Source organism: Mustela nivalis, assembly GCF_964662115.1.
Source record: "Mustela nivalis genome assembly, chromosome: 3".
Taxonomy (NCBI): Eukaryota; Metazoa; Chordata; class Mammalia; order Carnivora; family Mustelidae; genus Mustela; species Mustela nivalis.
In genome coordinates this window covers 168,136,970-168,155,650 of record NC_139022.1, presented here as the reverse complement: position 1 = coordinate 168,155,650, position 18,681 = coordinate 168,136,970, and the positions used below count along the sequence as shown (strand labels likewise).

At 35.5% G+C, this 18,681-nt stretch overlaps 1 protein-coding gene and 1 long non-coding RNA gene across 2 annotated transcripts in view; both read left to right on the top strand.

Moving 5' to 3' along the window:
* The window catches only part of FBXL7 (F-box and leucine rich repeat protein 7), a 363,919-nt gene that overhangs the window by 179,518 nt on the left and 165,720 nt on the right, over positions 1 to 18,681 (top strand). The window lies entirely within an intron of this gene.
* Positions 17,514 to 18,681, top strand: part of LOC309860872 — a 35,519-nt gene continuing 34,351 nt past the window's right edge. The window contains exon 1 of the long non-coding RNA XR_014309680.1: positions 17,514 to 17,853. This is a non-coding gene — a long non-coding RNA (uncharacterized lncRNA). The remainder of the gene's footprint in view (positions 17,854 to 18,681) is intronic.

The following is an 18,681-nucleotide window of genomic DNA, read 5'->3' as shown; positions in this document are numbered from 1 at the left end:
TAACAGTCCTCTGTCAGATACACCTTTTGCAAATATTTTCTCTGAGACTGTAGCATGTTTTGTCATTCTCTTGCTATTGTCTTTCCAGGAGGAGAAATTTTTAAACAAAGTTCAACTTATTATTTATTTCATGGATTATGCCTTTGGTATTGTATCTTTAAAAAGCCTTGCCATACCAAAGGTCAAAGAGACTCCTCACTGAGCATGGACCCAACTCAGGTCCTTAAGATCTTAATCTTAAGATCATAACCTGAGGGCGCCTGGGTGGCTCAGTAGGTTAAGCCGCTGCCTTCAGCTCAGGTCATGATCTCAGGGTCCTGGGATGGAGTCCCGCATCAGGCTCTCTGCTCAGCAGGGAGCCTGCTTCCTCCTCTCTCTCTCTCTCTGCCTGCCTCTCTGCCTACTTGTGATCTCTCTCTGTCAAATAAATAAATAAATAATCTTAAAAAAAAAAAAAAAAAAGATCATGACCTGACATGGAACCAAAAGAGAGATGCTCACCCAGGTTCCCCTGTATTTAAGGTCATGATCCACTTTGAGTTAATTTTTTGTGAAATATGTAAGTTCTGTGTCTAGATTTTTTTTTTTGTATGTGAATATCAGTTGTTCCAGCACTGTCTGTTGAAGAGACTACCTTTATTCATTATATTATTGCCTTTACTCCTTTGGCAAAGATAAGTTGACTGAGTTTATGGGGATCTATTTCTAGGCTCTGTATTCTGTTCCATTGATCTATTTGTCTGTCCTTTCACTCATAGTACCCTGTCTTGATTGCTATATTTTTATATTAAATCTAGAAGTCAGTAAGTATCATTGTTCCAACTTTGTTGTTCTACTTTATTATTGTATTGGCTGTTCTGGACCTTTTATGTCTTTGTATAAATTTGAGTTTGTTGATATCCTAAAATAACTTCTGGTTTTTCATTGTGATTGTGTTGAGTTTCTAGATCAAGTTGAGAAGAACTGATATCTTGTCAATATTGAGTCTTTTCCATCAGTGAACACAGAATATATTTTCATTTGTTTATTTCTTCTTTGGTTTCATTCATCAGAGTTCTGTAATTTTCCTTACACAGATCTTGTACATATCTAGTTAGACTTACTCTTAAGTATTTCATTTTGGGGGGGTGCTTGGGTAAATGGCTTTGCATTTATTTCAAATCTCATTTCTTCATTGTTAATATATAGGAAAGCAGCTGGCTTTTATATATTAATCTTGTATCTTGCAACCTTACTGTAATTACTTATTTATTACAGGAGATTTCTGTTGATATTTTTGGATTTTCTTTTTCCCCCAAGTTTTTACTTAAATTCCAGCTAGTGCAATACTCATTTCAGGGGTAGAATTTAGTGATTCATCACTTAACATAAAACACTCGTGCTCAGCACAAGTGCTGTCCTTAATCCCCATCACCTATTTAACCCATCTCCCTGCCCACCTCCCCTCCAGTAACCGTCAGTTTGTTGTCTATAGTTAAGAGTCTGGTTTTTGGTTTACCTCTCTTTTTAATTTCCACTACACTCATTTGTTTTGTTTCTTAGCTTCCACATATGAGTGAAATCCTCTGGTATTTGTCTTTTTTTGACTGACTTAACTTCACTTGGCATTATTTTCTCTAGCTCCATCCACATCATTGCAAGAGGCAAGCCTTCATTCTTTTTTATGGTTGAGTAATATTCCATTGTATATATTATATGTGTGTATAGGTATATACACACACACACCCACACACACACACGCACACACCACATATTTTTTATCCATTCATCAATCAATGAATATATGGGCTATTTCCATAATTTGGCTATTGTTGATAATGCTGCTATAAACTTTGGAGCACTTTCCCTTTGAATCAGTATTTTTGTATCCTTTGGGTAAATACCTAGTACAGCAAATACCTAGTACTGTTGGATTGAGGGTAGTTATGTTTTAAAAATTTTGAACCTCCATACCGTTTTCCAGAGTAGCTGCACCAGTTTGCATTCTCACCAACAGTAGAAGAGGGTTTCCCTTTCTCCACATCCTTGCCAACACCTGTTGTTTCCTGTGTTGTTAGTTTTTGCCATTCTGACTGGTGTGAGGTGATAACTCATTGTAATTTTGATTTGTATTTCCCCAGCGATGAGTAATACTGAGCATCTTTCCTTGTGTCTGTTGGCCATCTGGATGTCTTCTTTGGAAAAATGTCTATTCATGTCTTCTGTCCATTTTTAACTGGATTATTTGTTTATTGGATATTCAGTTTTATATATTATTTTTGTTTAAGTAAGCTAAATGCCAGTGTGGAATCCAGTGTGGGGCTTGACCTCACAACACTGAGATCAAGACCTGAGCTGAGATCAAGAGTCAGACACTTAAACAATTGAGCCACCCAAGCATCTCATAACTTTATTGAATATGTCATCTGCAAATATCTTCTCCCACTCCATAGGTTGTCTTTTAGTCTTGTTGGTTGTTTCCTTTGCTGTGTAGAAGCTTTTTATTTTGACAAAGTCCCAATAGTTTATTTTTGCTTTTGTTTCCCCAAAATTTTGGATTTTCTATGTAAACAATCACGTTATCTGTGAACAAAGACACTTGTAAATCTTCTTTCCCCATCTATACCTTTTATTTCCTTTTCTTGACTTATTGCTTTAACAACATAGAATGCAACATTGAAAAGGAATGGGGAAAAGGACATTCTTGCTTTGTACTTGATCTTAATGGGAAGGATTTGAGCTCATACTATTAAATATGATGTTAGCTATCTGGTTTTTTGTGGATAGTCTTTATCAAGTTGAGAAAGTTTCCCTCTATTCCTAAACCTGAGAATTTTTTATCATGAATAAGTGTTAGATTTTGTCAGATCCTTTTTTTGTATCTACTGACATGATCATGTGACTTTTCTTTTTTAACCTGATGTTATGGATTATATTAATTGAATTTAGAATGTTGAACCAGGCATGAATACCTGGGATAAATCCCACTTGGTTATAGGGTGTACTTCTTTTTATACTCCTTTCAGTTCAGTTTGCTAATACCACTAATGAGGATTTTTGCATTTGTGTTCATGAGATGTATTAGTCTATAGTTTCCTTTTCTTGTTATATCTTTGTCTAGATTTGATATTAGGGTAATAAAATGAATTGGGAAATATTTTATCTATTACTATCTTCTGAAAGAGATTGTAGAATTTGTATAATTTATTCCTTAAATGTTTGGTAGAAATCATTACTGAATTCATATGGGTCTGCTGCTTTTGGTTTTAGAAGATTATTAGTCATTGATTCACTTTATTTAATAGATACAGTCCTATTCAGACCATCTGTTTATTCTTACGAGAGTTTTGGTAGACTTTAAAGGAATGGGTCAATTTCATCTAGGTTATCAAATTTGTGGGCATAGTTTCTCATAACATTTTCTTATTATGCTTGCAATGTCCATAGGAATCTGTGCTGATGTCCCCTTTTCCTTTCTAATATTAGTAATTTGAGTCCTCTCTCTTTTTTCTTAGTTACCTTGGCTAGAGACTTATCAGTTCTCTTGATCTTTTGGAAGAATCAGTTTTTGGTTTTGCTGATTTTCTGTATTGATTTTCCTGTTTTCAATTTCATTTTCAATTTCTGCTCTAATGCTTATTATTTCTTTTTTTCCTGTTTACTTTAGATTTATTTTATTTTATTTTGTTTTTTGATTACTCTGAATTTAATTTTAAAATTAAAGAAAATTAAAGAAAAGTAAAATTAGTTTTCTTAAGGTTTAAAAATTAAACTTAGCTAATTGATTTTAGATCATCTTTTCTGATCTATGCATTCAATACTATAAATTCCCTTCTAAGCATTGCTTTTGCTACGCCCCATGGATTTTTATAAGTTGTGTTTTTATTTTCATTTATTTAGTATTTTTTAGTTTCTCTTGAGATTTCTTCTTTCATCCACGTATTATGTAAAAGTATGCTGCTTAATCTCCACATATTTGGAGATTTTCCAGTTATTTTTTCTTTTATTGATTTTAGTTTAAATCTCCTGTGGTCTGAGAGTAGACATTTTATATTTCTATTCTTTTACAGTTGTCAAGGTATGTTTTATGGCCCAGAATGGGGTCTACCTTGGTGAGTGTTCCATGTGTGCTTGAGAAAAATAGACCTGCTGCTGCTGTTGGATGAAGTAGCCTATAAATGTCAATTATATCTGGTTGATTGCTTGTGGTCAACTGTGTCCTTACTGACTTCCTGCCTGCTGGATTTGCCCACTTCTGAGAAAGACTCTTCGGATTTTAGTGTAGATGTATGACAATATACTGAGAAATATGCTAGTGGTTTACAACGGAATCCTTATTTTCATTTTACCATTTAAGTTACAGCAAGTGTTCACCCCCCCCCCTTAATATTTTCTCTTTTTAAAATTTTTTAAAAATGTTCCCTCCCTTAATATTTTTAGAGAAAACAATCCACTCTCATTTCCAGATTTGCTTAGTGGGTGTCATTTGTGTCTAAAAAATCATATTTAATAATAATATATAATTAATGTCTTGGAAGCAAAGTATAATTAGGCTGTATGCCTGAGCATTTTTGGTTTTGGCTTGACTTCACCTAAGCACTTCCAGATGATTAAGCATTTTTATTATCTTCAAAGACATATAGAAAGCAAGGCTTGAGTCTCCTGACATGGATTGATTCTAGTTTATATAATCTGCCATGTAAGATTCTACACATTGGCCAGGCCTCCATGAATATACTGCTCGGTATGGAGACCTGGGTTTGGCAGTGCATGTCTGACTTCTTTCCAGTTCTCAGGAATACCCGCTCCTTATATTCCGATGTCTCATAGATGTGAGGACTGTGTTGTTGGCCTGGTTTAACAGCGTATACTTCCATCCCCCCAGCAGATAGAAAAAGCAGAAGTCCCCTGAGACTCCATCATAAACTATTCTAAGGACATTTACTTAAAAATCTTAAATGCTGAGCCCCTCAACCATTCCTCTTTTTAATTGTCTCTGCACCCACTCCACCAAAAAAGTTATGATTTAGTAGATCTTCTGAAGACTAAAGTATTGCAGGCTAGTGGTCAGGCCATTAGAATAATAAGAAACAGCTAAACGTGCTTGCTTGCCCATTTGCAGTTATACTATTCCGATGAGTGAGAAAAGATGAGTAAAAAGTTGAGATCAACTAATCACATAAAAATAGACACAAGACATTGCTCCTCAACATCACCTCTGATGTCCACCTGCCGAAGATATATGTCACCTGGAACTACATGCGAAAAACCAGATGGATCCAAATGGAGGCACATTGGGCCAAGTAATGGCCATGGGTTCTTGCAAAATGTCAATGTCATGAAAGTCACAGTGCCTGAGGAAATGTTCTAGATTAAAGAATGTCATGAAAGTCACAGTGCCTGAGGAAATGTTCTAGATTAAAGAATCCCTGATCAGATTCAAAATTCAAAAATAAAATGTCTCAGTTTTATAGGACATGACTACATCAGTGGAAAAAAAATTAAATATGGAGTACATGTTAAGAAGATCACGGTATTGTTAAGTTTTCACTGTGTAGAGAATTATGTTGAAATAATATGGGTTAATATCCTTCATGGAAGGTACATGGTGAAATATTTTAGGCATTTGAAGTAAAAGATTTGCCACTAACTCTCAAGTAATTCAGAATAAAACAATGTGTACGTGTGTATACCTGCACATTCATACCTATGAATACACATACACTAATCTGTATACATATATAGCCAAATGCAAATACAAAGAAGAGAGAGAGAGACTGTGGTAAACATTAACAATTGGTCAATCGCGGTATATGGTTGTTTGTTATACTATTTCCCCAATTTTTGCATAGGTTTGACATTTTTCAAAATAAAATGCTGGGAGAAAAAGACAACAAGTCCCAAAGTGTCTTTTCCCCTGGCTTTGGTTTGGATATTAGTTAAGGTTCAGAAAAACTAAAGTGGAAAATCCTGAAGCTACTAAAATAAATAATCTGTTCTAATCCTTTACAATATTTGGATACTTTGGCAATTACAAACAAGAGCAGTTGAAGGCTAACTAAATAAATACGTCTTCATATATATTTGACCCTGTAAGGGATGCCTGTTCAATGTACAAACAAATAAAATAACACAGCCAGGCATCCAGGCATGGTGATAATCACAAGTTTTTGATTTGGAAATATTTCCCAGTTTGAGAGTTATTGCTTTCAGCTGTAATAATAATGGGCTTTTCCACTAAAGGAAAAATACATAGTGTTTAAAATAAATATCATCAGTACCATTTTGCAGTGTTGAGGAAACATAAATGACCTTTTATCTTTCTTTTTTTTTTTTTTAAAACATTAAGATCACTTGAAGTTCTCATGAATGTATGTTGGGGGAAACAGAATTCTGATGGACTAACCTGAAAATAAAGACTGGTTACGAAAGGGTTTGCCCATCATTTTAGGCAAGGCTAAAACATTTCTATCTGTGGCCTTCACCCAAGGATAAGCCCAGAATTTGGTCCAAGCCTGGATTTTTCCTGTTGAACGCAATTCAGAATGGAATTATAAGCTCAGGGGACGTCATTACTTACTTCCTAGGAATTGACTCAAACCACTGTTGTTCTGAGCATTGCAGCTGTCTTTATGGTTATCCTGAGACCAGTTTTAAAAGGATCCACACATCGCTCCAAGGAACAGCAAAAGGTCTGAAGACATCTTCTTGATGTGATTTCACACTCTAGTTTTTTTTTTTTTTCCTAATGGAAAAGTAGGAACAAGTGGGGCCCTCCCTCAGTCTGACATGATACATCTTTTAGCATGAAGGTTAAATAATTATTCACTTATAACACTAAATTCTATTTCTGTTTTTTTCTCTTTTTCTCTTTAATTGCGAAAATACCAAGAACTATAGTGAATACCATTGATCAAGTACTCGTGAGGTTTCTGACATCATGCTAGGTGAACTGCCTACAATTATCGAACACAAACACCACAAGAACCAGGCCTGTTGCTACTATTGTCTTACTTTATAGAGCAGGAAAATTTTATAGCTAAGTTAATAGGTGGTTCTTGGTCTGATAATAAAGCCTTCCTTTTACCACTATAATATACTGTTTTCTGCAAATGAAGGACATTTATTTTTCTTTATTCCATCTTCCATTTCAGAATGTGACAGATAGCATACAGAAGCACAATCAAATGGATTGAAACAAATTCTTTTCAGGTCACAATTTTATTACTTTTCTCTACCAGCTGGACCGTTAGGTCTTTTATGAGTGTGTTTATCTTTCTAAAGCCTTAACAAGGACGGACATTTATTTGTCAATTAAAATCTATACCACCAACTAAAGGAAACATCAGACATTCTGCAGGAATCATTCATGTCAAGGTAATGTGCCTTGATTTAGATCAATGATCATGGAAGAATTCAACTGAATTCTTTTTTTTTTTTTTAAAGATTTTATTTATTTATCAGAGAGAGAGCACAGGCAGACAGAATGGCAGGCAGAGGCAGAGGGAGAAGCAGGCTCCCCGCTGAGCAAGGAGCCTGATGTGGGACTCGATCCCAGGACGCTGGGATCATGACCTGAGCCGAAGGCAGCTGCTTAACCAACTGAGCCACCCATGCGTCCCTCAACTGAATTCTTAAGGACTCTTTTTGGAAGGAAGAGAAAACAGCAGTGGGAGTTTCTAAAGCAAAAAGATTCCTCAACTGAATGTGTGTATGTCCATTCACTGACTCAAAAAGACTTGACAGGTGGGAAATTGTGTGCATATTCAACATCTAGTAGCTACTGCTTCTTGTTTTTGTCAACAAACATGATGTTAGTCCTGTGCTAGGCCCTGGAATCACTCAGAGGCCACAACTGCCTGTAAGTCTAAATTCCTAATCTCTATTGAATTGCTATTCAAAGTAGGATGTTAGCAATAAATGATAATGCCAATACTAAACAAGTCACTTATTAGTAATCATGCCTGTTAGCATTATCTTTAAAATATAGTAATAAAGAGCCCACATTTTGGATGCCCCCAGGACTTTTTCCTCATAGTATTTTTGAATCTTTTTCTGAAAACAGCCACAAATCAGGTGGAAGATAACCAATTAGAAACTTCCATTTGTAAACATTAAGCTTTGATTATATTCACCTTGGATGAGTGAGTTAATTGCTTGACTTTTCTCCAAGCTTAAAAGGGTGTTATATAGCCACATTCTGCTTGATTCCATGATTCACTTCTATTGTGAACTGTCAGAAACACGCATCTAGGTTGTACTCATTGAGAAATGATGTAATAATTCATTAAATCTTAATATGTTTTAAATTGTAAGCCTGATTTTGCATTTATACCCAGCTAATTTTATTTTTCTGAAATGTGCTGATCAACGATTTTTTCTAATATGACCCATCATTATGAACATTAAGCCATCAGCTTTGCCAACAATGTCATCAGCTACTATCTGTTTTTATCTGTTTTCTTTCAGACTGGTTTATTGGAAGGAGTATAATATTACAGAATCACACAATGATTATAATAGGTTAATATGAGCATTTCACTTAAATTGGTAGTTATCCCTGCTTCTCTGAAAAAAGAATCCAGGAGAAAAATGCCCAAATTGTAAGACCTCCTATAATTCAGCCTTAGACAATGAGCTTGTTCTGGAACACAATGGGTGTTTTTACAGTGCAAATTATTTGTTAAATAAAGGCAACAGTGAGTCAGGTGAGAAATTTAAAGGTAATACTTTTCAAATATAGTATTTTTTTATTCTAGTAAGTTATGTTTTGACTGCAACTTCCCCTGTAGAAAAGTTATGTCAGCTTTAAATTCTTGAGTATTTTATTTCTAAAAAGATCCTATATTAAATTCAAAATTACATAAAATTACATATCTGTCTTCATGATAGAATATTTATGATTGAATATTTATGACAGATTATGATTTATGATTATAAATTATGATTTATGATAGAATATTTATGATTATAGTTGTAATTGTTTGACAGCGGTTTGTGTAAAGTTCATTCACACCCATCCTTGAAGCTCCATATTTTATTTTATTACAAGGACTGTATAAATTTTCATTTTCTGCTTATAAATTTTATCTTGGATTTTAAAAGAATTGTTTTTCAGTGTGAAATCTATGATACCAGACAACACAGTCTCATTATAAATTCCTTTAGGCGTGAGATTTCAAGAGACTTGTGAATATATAAAGTGATTAAAAAAAAAAGTTCCAAGCTCGTGGAGTTAGTCACAAAATGTGTAGGTAGGATCACTCACAAAATCTCCAAAAACCTCTGCCTAAAATCATAGATCAATAATACCGGAAGATTTACTCATTATGGGTCCTACCATGTTATTTGCAGTTCAACTAATATTATTGACATTCTCTCTCTTCCCCCCCTTCCCTTCCCCTTTCTCCTCTCTGTGCCCTGCTTTCATTTCTTGCATTTATTTCCACAATATGACAAAAAATTCCCCAACTAAATAAAAGACAGAGGAGGGGGTGCCTGGGTGGCTCAGTGGGTTAAGCCTCTGCCTTCAGCTCAGGTCATGAACTCAGGGTCCTGGGATGGAGCCCTGCATCGGGCTCTCTGCTCAGTGGGGAGCCTGCTTCCCCCCCCCATCTCTGCCTGCCTCTCTGCCTACTTGTATTCTCGCTCTGTCAAATAAATAAGTAAAATCTTAAAAAAAAAAAAAAAAAGAGGAAATCATTTTTGACTCTCAGATCCTTCCAACTGTCCATTTCTCAGCTCTTCTTCACAGTTAAACTTCTCAAAATATTTTCTTTCTTTCTTTTCATCACCTCCCATTTTTTGTATCAGTTATTTTTTAGTTAGCATTGCACTGATATTTTCCGAGACATATTTCAGCCAGATAAGGATAGTTTTTAGGTAGAAATGCATTATACACTATTTTTTTGGCCAGCTGGATCATTAAAAAGTATAAACTTATTGATAGTGGCTTTTTTTTGCTATTATAAAATTAAATATTGCCAAAGAATGTACATGATTGTGCACTTAGCATATTTCCATTTTCTTCTTAAGAAACATTTTTATTACGAAAAAAAGAAATAATCTGTTTTGAAAAAAATACTTTATTATGAAATATTTTAATATCTACAATAGCAGACCTATAGAGCCCATAGTAAGAGTACCCATGGAAGCTTACTTACCATTTGATAAATATTTAACAGGTCTATGTCATGCAAATGAGGAAGTATGTCCTGCAACCTTGATAATCATAGCCTTGTAAAACCTAGAAGACCAGGTTTGAATTTAGAATCCTAGGATCCGTGGTGTCTCGTTCATACTCATACCACCAACCCCTCCTTGTTCTATACTAATAGGAAATTTGCACACATACACTTGGACACCAAAGGCTACGTATTCAGGATCTACCCCAAGCTTCACAAATGGTTGCCCTTGGCTATCCAGCAAGGCTAGGTGTGCATATAGTAATAACACAGTCTCCTGCTGAGAGGTTGGATCCAGGGAATAGAATGACACAGTCGCTGCAGTTGGACTAGGGTCATTTGGGCAGGGTCTGTGCACTAGAACAAGGTACTGGTATCAGGTGGGTACCTTCCTGGGGTGGCTGATTTATTGCATGTGGAAGATTTCATTGCAATATTCATACCAGCATTGTTCAAAAAAATCTGGAGGCAATCCAGTTACTGGTTAACAGAAAATTGGATAGTTTGTGTGACACAATGGAATACTATAAAGCAGTGAAAATACATATGCGTGTATTATAAGTATTTTACATAATATTCTTTAGAGTCATATTTATGTAACCAATTAATTATGACAATGCTTTTACTGATATTTTAGCTGTAGTCAACCTATGGTTGCAATTGGTGAATGAGTGTAGTATAGAATAATGGATGATATTCTTGTTTATGTTAGTAAGTCATACAAAAGTGAAATAATAAGCTGTGTTGAAAATTCACCATTTGTCAGTGACATCAATGACTTCTTTGTTAAATCAGATACTAACATATGAGTACTGAAAACCTTTTCTTAATTATTTTGTACTACTCAGTGTAATGGCCATAGACATGATACACTTTTAAGTTTAATCTGCATTATTAACAGTTTTTCCATTATGCTTCTATGTCTGGACAATACAAAAAATAACAAATCAAGCTCTGATTTCTAACACTGAACATTTCCTTGGTATAAAGACTTTCCAAATTGCCAGTGTCAAGCTACTACCAGGGTCTTGCTGAAAGCAGAGTTAGGAAAACACATGCAGTAGTCCACATTACTCAGTGTTTCCACTATACAGATCAAAGGACACGCAGAACATGCAATTTAATAAACTGCAATAAAAATAAAGAAGTGATGAGTTTTGAATATTTATTTTGTTATTAATATGATTTACTTAATTTTAAATTTATACAGTTTACTTGTTAATAATGACCATATTAACAAATAGCTTGTAAAATTTTTAAAAATTTCACAGTTGCCTATTGTCAGCTGGTTCAAACCAGCTCTAGCGCAGTGTTGCCCAACACCACGGACTGACTAGTCTGTGTGGAAAGTTTCTGGTTTCCCTTCTATTGTCCTATTTCCTTATTTCTGCTCCAATACAACACTATTAAGTAATTCAGTTTTAAAACTCAACTCCAGAAGAGCCTGGGTACCTCAGGCAGTTAAGCAGCCAATTCTTGATTTCGGCTCATGTCTTGACCTCAGGGTCGCGGGATTGAGCCCCTGTTGAGCTCTGAGCTCAGTGTCTGCTCAGTGTTCTTTCTGTCCCTCTTCCTCCACCCCGCCCCCTGCTCTTGGGAACACTTTCTCTCTCTCAGTATCTGGAAGGGCAATCTTTTCAGAGGTTTTTGTCATTGTTGTTATTTATTTTCTTTTTTCTGAAATCTCTTTCTTGGCTGTTCTTGTAAAGCAGTATTTTGAGACCTCTGTCTTCACTGTACATTTAACAATTATTTTGTGAATTTCCCAAAAACTGTCTTGGAATTTTGGATGAAATTCCATTGAATAATAGGTCAGTTTGGTGAAAACAGATATCTGTACGATACTGAGTTTTCTTATACAGTAATACTGTATGTTCTTTTTAAGTCTTTTTCACATTTTTAATACAATCTTTAAATGTTTAAAACTTCTTTTTTAGATTTATTCCTAAATATTTTATATTTTTGGTTGCTGGTGTAAAAACTTGACTGTCTTTCTTTTTTTCTCTTAAGTCACCTTCATTGAGATGTAATTTACATACAGTGGATGCACTAACTTTATATGCTTGGTTTGATAAATTTTGACAAGTATGTACCCTCGTGTAACCACCTCCATAATCAGGATGTGAGACATTCCTGTCATCCCAGGAAGCCTTCATGGCCCCATTTCAGTCAAATCCTCCCTCCCTTCCAAGTCACCGATTCACTTTTTGTTACCACAGAGTCGTTTTGCCTGTTCTGGACATTCATATAAATGGAATTATAGAGTATATACATTTTTACATCTCTCTCTTTTTGCCAAGCATAATATTCTTCTCCAAATATTTTATTTATAAACTTTCCAGTGTATGGCAAGGAGATTTATGTTTGATGAAAATTGATGTTATGTACAGTTGTTTTGCTAAGCCCTTTTATTAAACCTAATAATTTATCTGGGGCTATTTTGGTTTTTTAATGTGAATAATAATAGAGTCTGGAGATCAGGGCATTTTTTTTCCCTTTCCAATCCTTATACCCTTTATTTATTTTTTCTTGTCTTATTATGCTAGATCAGTGCTAAATTGAAGTTGTAAGAGCAGACATCATCGTGTTTGTCTTATTATCCACAAGAATGCTTCTCTATATTGTACCATTGAATTTAATAATTGCTGTAGGTGTTATTTAAACAGATTTTATTAGGTTAATGAAATTTCTTTCCATTTCCAGTTTGTTAACATTTTTAAAAGTCATTAATGGATATTGGATTTTATTAACTGCTTTTTACTGTAGCTATTAGTAATCAGTGTTTTTCCTTTAATGTCCATTTGCATATATATTCATGAGTGAGACTGGCTTCAAAAACCAAAGTTTGGCAAACTTTTTCTTAAAGAGTCAGTTGATAAATATTTTCAGCTTGCAGGCCATATAGTCCATCACAAATTCTCAGCTTTTTTATTATACTATAAAAGCAACCACAGATAATATTTATGTCTGTGTTTCAGTAAAGCTTTGTATGAAAATATAGGCAGACTGATTTCAGCTCAGGTCATGATCTCAGGGTCATGAGATCAAGCCCTGTGTTGGGCTCTGCACTAGGTGTAGAGCTTGCTTAAGACTCTATCTCTGGGTGTTACACACAGACAATGAATCATGAAACACTACAGCAAAAAGTCCCATAACATAATAAAAAATTTTAAAAAAAGACTCTCTCTCCTCTCCCTCTACCCCTCCCCCTCACTCACCCACAATCACTATCTCTTTCTCTAAAATATTTTTTAAAAAGGAAAATATAGGCAGGCAGCCTATAGATAGTGTTTTGCTGGCTCCTTTTATAAAACAGGAATACCTTTCTGACACTAGAATGATTTATATTTTCTATGTCTTCTTGAGTCAGTTTTGTTAAGTTACATTTTTAAATATTTTTTCCATTTCATCTAGAATTTAAAGTCATTTTTCCAGTTGGGTTATTTGTAGTTCTCCTGTATTTTATTTCATCCTACTCTCTTGCAAGATGTTTTATTTTGATACTAGTCTCTTTTCTTGATCATATCTTGGAATTTTTTTTTAACAAAACTTTAAGCACAGCCAAGGAAGTGGTGATATCATGTTTGTCATCCTTTTAACCCACAAATAATTTGACTTTTCTACAGATGGTAGATCACTCCCTCATGTGGTTCATCCAACTCCGTTCTATGTTGCATCCTTTCTTAACCTACATGCTCAAATAAAGGGATCACCTTTCATATGTGGGGTAAGACAGTCTTCCTCCACACTCAGCGGCACAGGATATTGGTCCTTGTGAATGGATACTGCAAGGAAGCACTCTTTGAACCCTTCGTGTATGCCCAGCACTCCACTACGTGTTAGGTGTGTATCATCTCACTCAGTTTTCCTTTTTAAGGTTTTATCTACATTCCAGTTAGTTACATACAGTATCATATTAGTTTCACCTGTGCACTTTAGTGCTTCAACACTTGGTGCTCCTGACAACAGACGCACTCCTGAGTCCCCCTCCCTGATGTCACCATCCCCCACCCGCCAGTGTGTTCTCTGTAGGTGAAGTCTGTTCCTTGGTTTTCCTCTCACTTTTCCCCCCTTACCCTAAATTCTACCTATGTCATATCGCCTAGTCTTCCAGTTGTTTTACTGAGTTTTATCATTACCTCCATCTTTTCAGAAAAGGGGGGAGGGCTGGGAGAAATTAAGAGACAGAAAAGTAATGGTGGACCAGGATTCCAGACTCAGGCCACGTGAATCCAGAGCTTTGCTCTTAACCTCAGGAGAGGTTGTCTGCTACTTTTCCTCTAATTCTGTGCTCAAAAAGTGAACTGTTAATGCATAACTTAGTGTCCGAAGAGGATATGGCCATTAGGAAGAAAACTTGGACTCATTATGGCCTACAATTTAAGTGTAAAGTGGGATTCTAGTTTGTAATTAATTCTCTTGTGAGATTGGTTCTTACCTAAAATACTAGGATTGTGTATTTGGATTGTTACTAAGTGAAGGTCAGATCATGAACAATGGTTCGATTTCTGTGTATTATTTTCTTTTTTTCTATATAATATTTTCTAATTTTCAAAGGCTTTTTTACAAAAGCCTCATGTTATCTTCACAATATGTCTTCGGAAAGTGATTTTTTTTTTTTTTTCTGTTTCAGATAAGTACATTGAGGCTGAGAGATTTAGGTATTTAGGTCAAAATTGAAAATTCCTGAGTGTGAAGCTCAGATGTAAATGAAGTTCTTCTGTTTCGCCATATAGTACTCTCCTCCAGTACAACATAAATCAGACATTTCATGAATCTTTGGCTGAAACTGCCAAGTGATCTGGCTCTTACACCATCTGATTTTGCTCAGTATCGTAGAATTAAGAATTGGATGATGAGTGACTTATTAGTGTCACAGAGGACTGCAGTATTTAATGTATGTATGGACCTAATCTGCTAAATGAGCAAAGTGACCTGCAGGAAGTTAATGTGTGGCAGAAATGCGCTGAAATGAGAACTAGAACGCGGATCATTAAAGAACCCATTTCTCCCCTGGACAAAACAAGTCAAGAAGGATGCAGAAACTTCTTTGTGTACTTCTCCCTAGAGTATTCCCACATCAGCTTGGCCTCCAGATAGATACTTGTTGTCAGTTTTTGAAAGCTTACTTTTCAGGTTTTTAAGGTATTGGTCTGGATAATTTAGTGTTCTCTGGTGTTTGTTTTTTAACACCAGCGAAGAACCTGTACATGGTTAGCTGACCTCTCAGGGGTCTTCTGACGATGCTGTTTCCATCAAACTGATGTCCACTTTTTTTAGTGACCAATGTTCCACATAATGACATGTAAAATATCTATTGGTAGCCTCTTTCCTTGACCATGACTACTTTATAAGGAAGAAAGAAAGAAAAAAAAAAAAAAAACCCATGGTGATTCCAAACCACTAAATTTAATAGAAGTGAACATACAAACTTCATTGGGAAAAAAATACAGTTGCGTAGTCTGTTGGTAATGATGTGTATCTTTTCTTTATGGCAGAGTTCTTGTTCTGATGATACACTGTTACACTGTACGTGCAGACATTAATAATTATGTGTAGTACACAGACATAAATATTAATAGTAAATCCTAATGATAATTTTAGTCATAACTAACATTTTAGTGTTTGACTCTTCTCCAGGCTCTGTCATAAGCAATTTAATTTGATCCTCACAACAAAAGTTGTGCACTAATTATCACCATTTTGCCAATGACTGAAATGACACCCAAAGAAGTGAAGCAGGTCAGCCAAGTCACACTAATAGTTAAAGCGCTGGTTCCAGATGCCACATTCTGAACTATACGCTGTAATGCCATTTGACATATTGTTGAGGAAGAAAGGAATTTGAATTTTCATGAGAAACAAGCACATACCTCACAGAACAAATGGAGAGCATTAGACCACTAGCTGTCCTGTTACCAACTTAGTAAGTTCAGTGGCCAGGAAGATCAGTGCACATTTTAATTCTCTTGAATCAGGATGTAGAAATAGAATACATTTTAAAGTAATTTTTTTTCTGTTTCCCATAGTAGCCACTTTATGAGAACAGAAAAGTTTGGAAGAAATTTCTTTCAGACGTTCATGTATTTTTCTCTCAAATAGACATTGTGAGTCTTATAACTGATCATGATTGCCTATTTTCTTTGGCTACTAAGAAGTTTGAAACCAAATGTGCAGCCTACCTATAATAATTGTGTAGGATTTTAAGATACCCTGATATGAATCATATCTTGATTTATTTTTTCCTACCCCATTTTTCATGGGCCCTGGTTTCTTGCGCTGTTCACTCTTATCCTATTGTACGGTAAAAACCCCTTCAAGACCTCTCAAAATCATACTCATGTGGACATCAAAGTAAAATAGATAAGATAAAAATTCAAAATAAGTAATTTTAATTAAAGTCACATAATTGTCAGAAATATGGACCAGAGAGATTTTCTGTTAAATTAGAAGAAAGACTTAGTTTAGTTTGGTTTGATTTGAAGGACAGAGCATATATATAATTACATTATTACATATTACATTATGTTATTACATTATTATAAAGTATTACATTATTACATACCGTACTATAAAAATAAGGTTTTTGTTTTTGCTTTGTTTTGTTCTTGGTTTTGTCTTTTGGGGGAGGGGTTGTTTTTGTTTTTGTTTTGTGGGCAGCAAAGCAAGGTTTCTTGAGTGATAACAAAGTGATAGTACAAAGCTCCAGAGGAGGAGGGAAGGGACCCGAGAGGGTTGCCCAATAGGTTTTATACTATTTTGGACAAACTATTTCTAAAGGATATTTTTCCATTTCACAATTAGTTGTGTGACACATAGAGACAGTTTTCTGGTGCTTGATAACAAATGTTAAAGGTGAATTTCTGCATAATACTGTGTAGCTTATAAAACAGTGTTGTTTGAGATGACCTCCTAACACAGCTAACCCCCACCACTTTCCTGGGACATCACCATTGATTGTTCTGACAAACGGGAGGTGGAACCTGCACACTGATTGCTCAGATGAGGTGAAGAGGTTGCACTGGAAACCAGGTGTGGTTGAGCTCTCTTGGTGGTGTCTGGGAGCATCTCATTATCAGCGTGGCCAGGAGAGAACAAGCTTTCTAAGCAGCACCAGTGCCAGATACACAACCTGTCTACTGACTCAAGATGAGTCCATTCTTATTTATAAGAGGGAAAGTGACCAAAAAGGGAAAAAAAAAATTTACTCTATTGTATCCCAAGGGAGAGAGAAGAGGAATGATCCTGGGGCGGAAGTGGCGGGTAGGAAAAAGAAATATTGCTTCTGGATGAAAAAATTAATGAGCACAGGACACAGACGACCGAGATAAGATAAGTCCGTGCTGAGCATCAGCTTCCTGACAGCCTCTCGCGAGTCGTGTGTGGCAAGTCGCAGATCCCACGATGCCCTTTCCTTCTGAGTCATGCTGCTGGAAGGTTGAGAAGATGAGTTTTCCTGATGGATTGAATTCCTGAGTGTACTTGGAGGGTAGAGGCAGATAAAGGAGGCTGTGCTGGGGCTCTAATCTCCTCTCAGAAACTGGCAGCTGCCTTTTCCTGGCCGGCTCCTTGGCTTCGTAGGTCTTGTGCAGAGTGCTGGGCGCCAGAAACAACAGTCATGTCAAGTCGCACTTCGGGACTGAACAAAGTTATCTCTGTCCAGCACGTTTCCAAAGGCAGTGAAAAGGAGGTATGAACAGATGGACGAATTTACTTGTTCCATTTCCCTCTGGTGAATCTTAGGAGCTCTTTTGCTCATGGTATGTTTGTTTTCCATACTTTGAACATTTTTTCCCCAGATATAAAATTTGGTATTTGAAAGTTGGTTCTGGCAAAGTTAACCAAATAATTCTTAAGTTATTTCCACAGATGTTTATTGATTCATGTCTCAAATGCTTTCTTTCTTGCCTCAAATTACTGTTCTTTGTAGCTAGTGCATGTCAGTAATTAGAGCTTCTTTCAGAATTTAAGGGTCACTCTGTTAGCGCAAATGAGCAAACAAACAAAATACACAGGAGAAAGAGGCTTCCTTAACACCAAATAGTGTTAGTGATTTGTAGTTTTTATTAATTAGTGCATACTAAATAACACAATACCAGTGAAACTATTTTAATGATTAAAATGAAGCTTTCTTTTTTTTATAGAAAAATGCAATTTATTATCGAATTTCATTCTATAAATAAATCCAGACTGATAGCATTTATAGCATTTAGGGAGCATACATGACTTTATATTTTATTTTTATTTTTTATTTTTGTAATGTTTTTATTTTTACTAACATATCATGTATTATTTGTTTCAGGGGTACAGGTCTTTGAATCATCAGTCTTACACATTTCACAGCACTCACCATAGCACATACCCTCCCCAGTGTCCATCACCCAACCACCCTATCGCCCCCTCCCCAGCAACCCTCAGTTTGTTTCCTGAGATTAAGAGTCTCTTATGGTTTGTCTCCCTCTCTGATTTCATCTTGTTTCATAAAATGAAGCTTTCAATATTTAATCTTACTTACTTC